The following is a 6,626-nucleotide window of genomic DNA, read 5'->3' on the forward strand; positions in this document are numbered from 1 at the left end:
CGTGGTTCTCAAACTTTAATGGGCATTAAACTCAAACAGAGGGCTTGTCAAAAGCCAGAGTTTTCAATTTAGCAGGTTTGGGTTTACGGCTGGGGAATGTACATTTCTAAAAAGTTCCTAGGTCATGCTGTTGGCACTAGTTTGAGCACCCCAATACACTGGTGAGAACCACTGGATACGGGCCTAGCAGAGGGCTGGTGGCAGCCTGTAGGCATCATGAGCAAGATGAGTATAACTACTGTGATTAGCAGCTACCCTGGAATGGTAACCCGGGGTAAGAGAGATGACCTAAGGGATCTACAGAGATGACTCGCAGAACATGGTGCTGTTGGGGAAAGACAAATGCGGCTGCTGATGAAAACATCGTGAATACATACATAATCATGGTAGGTCATTGACTGATTACCAGACCTGAGTCAGTTCTCAGATCCCATTGACAGAAGGCAGGACCTGACCACCCCCATGATGAGTAAGTACAGATATGATCTCCAGGGCCTTCCCCAAAGGGAGGACAACCATTTACACTGGGGTAAATGGAATAGTCATTTCTTTCCAAAGCAGTTGCGTACCCATGACCAGGTTCAAATTAACACTGATGCTCAGGGACGCAAAGCATCCTCCTGACTCTCCTGTAAGAGTAGGGACATATCAGGGTCATGTCCTAAACAGAGCCCTGGCCCAAGACACAGTGGGTTCAGAAGAACAATCTGGGACTGACATATTTGAGGGTCATTGGTATATGGTTGGTATTCAAAGCCACGAGATTGGAGCAGCCAAGTATACACAGTGAAGAGAAGTCTTGCTGAGTGACTGGTGATTAGCAGAGAGAAGAGGCAACACACATTTGAGGCAGCACTGAGGAAAGACAGCATCCTCCCAAAGCCTCCTGTACTCCCCAGACTCCGAGTCAATGAGGAAGGGTCTGTGTCCCCTTCTGCTCTGTGTCCCTAGGGCCCAGCCCTGCCCCTGGCACAGAGGAGGGACTCAGTAACTGGTTTTGAATTATCCCACCATGGCCACCACTGATGAACTCCATGGAAAATGTGTTCAGGGCAGTAACAGCAAACATGATGTTTTTCGATGGAAGATTCTTCTTTTTTTAGTTCTTAAGATGAAATGTGAATCTTGTTCTGTTCCTGTTGGGAAGATTAACCAGGGGATGTCTCTTTACCACTTGGGGCCCTTCCCAAGTTCATTTGTAATGTACTGTATGTGTCATGACTTTCCAAATTAAGAGAGGGAGTTTGTGCAGGTTAAGTTACTGCGCATTTTTTTTCATACGACAAATGCTTTTTTTTTTTAACATCTTTATTGGAGTATAATTGCTTTACAATGGTGTGTTAGTTTCTGCTTTATAACAAAGTGAATCAGTTATACATATACATATGTTCCCATATCTCTTCCCTCTTGCGTCTCCCTCCCACCCTCCATATCCCACCCCTCTAGGTGGTCACAAAGCACCAGCTGATCTCCCTGTGCTATGTGGCTACTTCCCACTAGCTATCTATTTTACGTTTGGTAGTGTATATATGTCCATGCCACTCTCTCACTTTCTCACAGCTTACCCTTCGCCCTCCCCATATCCTCAAGTCCATGCTCTAGTAGGTCTGTGTCTTTATTCCTGTCTTACCCCTAAGTTCTTCATGACATTTTTTTTCTTGAATTCCATATATATGTGTTAGCATACAGTATTTGTCTTTCTCTTTCTGACTTACTTCACTCTGTATGACAGACTCTAGGTCCATCCACCTCACTACAAATAACTCAATTTCGTTTCTTTTTATGGCTAAGTAATATTCCATTGTATATATGTGCCACATCTTCTTTATCCATCTGTTAACGGACACTTAGGTCGCTTCCATGTCCTGGCTACAAATGCTATTTTTGCACCTTTAAAACAGGCAGCCTCTACCCCAACAAACACCTGTTGTGCTCCTATGAAACAGTGATAAACAAATGGTCTGCCCTCTCGAAATAGCCAGAAGAGCCATGACAACATGGGGAACGCTCTGGGCTCTAAGCAAGAGTGGCTGGATTCAGTTTTTCCAATGAGGTAGGGCATAAAGATGCTGTGTCCTGAAGGCCTTATATTCTCTTCTTCTTTAGCTCTTGTAGTGAAGGAGGGGTTATCCTCACTCTACCAACAAGGAACCTGGGTGTGGAAGGTTCAAGGATTAGTCCAGGCCTGCCCTCCTGCTCGCTAGCCCCACTCTCCTGGGGACCCCACTGAGCTGCCTGTCATCTGCATTGGTCCCCTGGGTCCTGAGCATCTCCTCCAGCTTTCCTGAGCCTCCGTGTGATTCCTGGGCTTCGGAACTTCACCTATGAGGACAACCAACATTTCCTGGGTGCTGTGCCCCAGGCACTGCACGACGAGCTTCACAGAGTACAATGGGCAGTGTGGGGAGTGGGTGAGACCAGGGCCCAAATCCTGCCACTTGTTACTTGCCTGGCCTTGGCCAAGCTGACCACACTGCACCTCCTTTTCCTCATCACTGAAATAGAGCTGCTAGTACCTACTTCCTAGGTGGCTGTGCTGATGATGTGAGTTAATCTACGTAAAGAGCTCAGAACAGTGCCTGGCACACACTGAGGGCCCTGCAAGGACTAGCTCTGGTTGTCCACCCCAGGGGTTCTCTGTGCACTATATATATATATATATTTTTTTTTTGTGGTACGCGGGCCTCTCACTGTTGTGGCCTCTCCCGTTGCGGAGCACAGGCTCTGGACATGCAGGCTCAGCTGCCATGGCTCACGGGCCCAGCTGTTCCGCGGCATGTGGGATCTTCCCAGACCGGGGCATGAACCCGTGTTCCCTGCATCGGCAGGAGGACTCTCAACCACTGCGCCACCAGGGAAGCCCCTCTGTGTGCTATTTTGTCTTCATTGTTACATGGGTAAGGCAGACGGGTTGTTGTGCCCACGGCCATGCTGCTGGTAGGTGTTAGGGCACAAAGCAGCTCTGTTCACTCTGCGCCAGCCTGCCCAGCTTGGATCTTCCACTCACCCCCCTGCATTTCCCTTCCTCCACTTGCTTCATCTGCTACCTGGTCAAACCTACTGGGCGGCAGATGTGCCTCCCAGGTCACAAACTTGGGTGTGTAGGGAATCACGGCAAATTTGTTTTTTCTATATCTCCACCTATTTAGGGCCCCAAGTTCCACCACGGTGATGGAAACTCAATCTCTATCAGTTTAAGGTTCTAAGCTTCCTTGGGGCTGCACTAGAAGACTTACACACAGCCAAGGCTCTGTGGGGCTGGGGACCTACCTGGACCTTATGTCTCCTCTCTGTGCTGGCATCCACTAGCCTTCCACTCCACTCCATAGAGCCCGTGGTCTTCATCCACATAGGCAGAGGCTGGGACAGTGGGCCCCTATGGACAGTCGAGTGGGTTCTCCACTGTACAAACGTACCTGAATGAGTGAAATTGAAATCCAGCCTGTGCTGTTCTTGCTAAGCTGTGGATGTAGGTACAGGGCTGCTTCCTACCAACACCCACAGTCTAGGCCATGTACCTACGGCTCCTTCATCTACCTTTTTCTAATTTGCACAGAGGCATCTGAGAGCTGGCTGTGGCCCTGCTGGCGTCACCCCATCCCTGTCTGAATGGCTCCCTTAGGTCCTCTGCCGCTTCTGAGTGGTGCTTGGGCTCCTGGCCTCGCTCATGCTGGGGGTGGTCACCTCAGAAATGCCCTCCTGGCCTAGGCTGCAGCTCTTTCCCTCAGGCCTGCTAACTCCCCAAGGGTGCACTGGGGAAGCCAGCACAAGGCCACTGCTCCTGGAGCCACAACGTAGCTGGGATTTTGTTGTCTCCTTGGGGCTCTGCTCAGGAAGGAGCACAAGGCTCCCCTTTCTAGAACCTCTCCAGGAACTACTGTGCTTTCATCACTCCCCTTCATCACTCTCCCCATCTCCTATCTAAGGGAAACCTTTTTTATCTCTGTGGAAACCCAACTCTCCTCAGCTTCCTGCTCTGCTGTCCCGCAGGATTTCCTCCCTAACATTTTGTCTAGACAGAAGTCCTCTCCAAGCCATCAAAACCTGCATTTTTATAAGATCAAAGTCAGGAATACCTATCTGGCCTGGCTTTCTGCCTGCCTCCACTTACACAATGGATGGGGGTTGGAGGGAGGGGGAATGAACTATTTGGGGGGAAATCCATTCATTATTCCCTCCCCCACCCCGAATTGTTCCACCACGCTGGGGGACCCGTGGGCCACTGGCCACTCGGCTCCAGGTTCTCCAAGTAGAGAAAAGACCAACCATTCCCATTTCCCCAGCCTAGCCCAGGGGCTGATGAAAAAGACTGGTCCCTCCAGCACTGTGCAGCACTCCTGCTTCTGGGTCTTCCGGTGAAACTCCCTGGGCGCCGGCTCCCGCCCATCCACAGTGCCTCTTGCGCAGGGTGGAGGAAGGGATTCTTTTTTTTTTTTAACATCTTTATTGGAGTATAATTGCTTTACAATGGTGTGTTAGTTTCTGCTTTATAACAAAGTGAATCAGTTATACATATACATACATTCCCATATCTCTTCCCTCTTGCGTCTCCCTCCCTCCCACCCTCCCTATCCCACCCCTCCAGGCGGTCACAAAGCACGAGCTGATATCTCTGTGCTATGCGGCTGCTTCCCACTAGCTATCTACCTTATGTTTGGTAGTGTATATATGTCCATGCCTCTCTCTCGCTTTGTCACAGCTCACCCTTCCCCCTCCCCATGTCCTCAAGTCCGTTCTCCAGTAGGTCTGTGTCTTTATTCCTGTCTTACTCCTAGGTTCTTCACATTTTTTTCCCTTAAATTCCATATATATGTGTTAGGATTCTTGCTTGAAGCGGCCCTTGGAGGCTTTTCTGGGCTCGCCATCCTCAGGCAGCGCCCCCTGCCGGGAGGTTGGGGAAAATTCTCGCTCTCCTTCAGGGCTCGCGGCTCACAGCCGCAGAGAACTCCTCATCCCACCACGCTTCATTTGCACAGCTGACGACAAGCATCTATTAGTCTACTGAAATCAGTAAGCGGGGCTAAAATGTAAAGTTCTTCTCGCCAATTCTCTGATATTCCTGAGTTCTGTTTTTATTGCAAATTGGTAACAGGTGAGGTAGATAGTCCTGGAGGTGTTTAACCTGTCAGAGGGGGCTGTGGTTAAAAGAAAAATCTAAACCATTGTTTCACTGTAGTGGGGAGCAATTTCTTCTATATTGGGCCAATTCTAGAAAAAATATTTTTGGGCAATTTTAAAACTTCAAAGTAAAAGTGATTTTATTTAATCACACACACACACATATATACATATACTTACAGCTTAGATTACCCACTATATTGAATAGAAGAATGCCAATATGTCAATAATAAAACGAGGGCTGCAGGACTTTTTTTTTGGCCTTAAGCTATTAGTATAGAAGTGTATTTGTTAATATGGTAGCGACGTCGGGGCAATTTTACATTTTTATCAAAAAGAATAATAAAATATACAATACTTATAATAAATTCCATATAGCAAATTGATTCCTGCAGAATGCTTTCAGTGATTTTTGCAGAACTCTGGTGTCCCTCATCAATCTGTGATTGTAATTGACAAACGAGTGTAGCATGACATGAATGTTGGTTGATATTTTTGTTTACCTCAACAAGAAGGACAAAGGTGAAATAACTAAGAAACTTCATTCTCAACAGGAAGCAACTTCTTTGCTAACTCGGATAATAGTTTTGAAACACTAGAAAGATATTTCCTCAAATTTTTGTGCTATTCAAAATTCAGTAGCTACAGACACAACACACTAAGTTTCATCTGCCTTATTAACATGTTCTCCATGACTTCTTTAAGTCTAGACAATCAACAGAATAATAAATCAAGTTGACAGTTAACAAGCCATTTACTGATTTCTGCAGTCTGAATACTCAAGCTACCAACACAAAGTCAGTGAATGCGGAGTTGGGTAGAGACACTCAGTAGCACGGGTTATATAGCATTTCCATCCTGCAGGGATATTAGACATCCATAACTTCAAGAACAGATCATAGTAAAATGCAGTAAAATAACTAGGAAGTGATATAAGTATTTATTTCCTTTATTTTTGTATAATTAATGGTAAACATACATAATTTAATTTTTAATGGTAGCTGGCTGTTATTTCTAACAATAGCTTTTAACAACTGGCTCACAAAATTCCTGATAATTTAACAATTGGCTCTCACAAGCCATTGGGATCTGGCCCGAGCACACCACTGCCAGGCCCCAGTGACTTCTGGGTTCCACAGTGACAGGCACTGGCAGGAGATGGGATAGCAGCAAGAAGGAAGGGTTGGATTTTCCTTCTGCTCTGTCCTGGGATGCATTCTGCAGCTCCTGTTCCTCCAGGCTCAGCCAACACTGTTCTTTCCTCTGCCTCTAGGGGGTTAATGGCTTCTTGGCTTCTTGCTCTTGCTGGTTCCTAATGCTTCCCCATCACATCCACCCTTTTGTAAGTATGTACTTTCATTACACCCCATTAATCATTCCCTTCCCTTTGAGTGTGCCTCTGTTTCCTGGCTGGACCCTTTCTGCTCAAGTCTGCTTCTGGGGTCACAACTTCTAATACTTCTATTCCTAAATATAGGAACTGTGTGTCCTTGGGCAAGTGGCTCAAC

Source organism: Orcinus orca, chromosome 2 (genome assembly GCF_937001465.1).
Source record: "Orcinus orca chromosome 2, mOrcOrc1.1, whole genome shotgun sequence".
NCBI lineage: Eukaryota > Metazoa > Chordata > Mammalia > Artiodactyla > Delphinidae > Orcinus > Orcinus orca.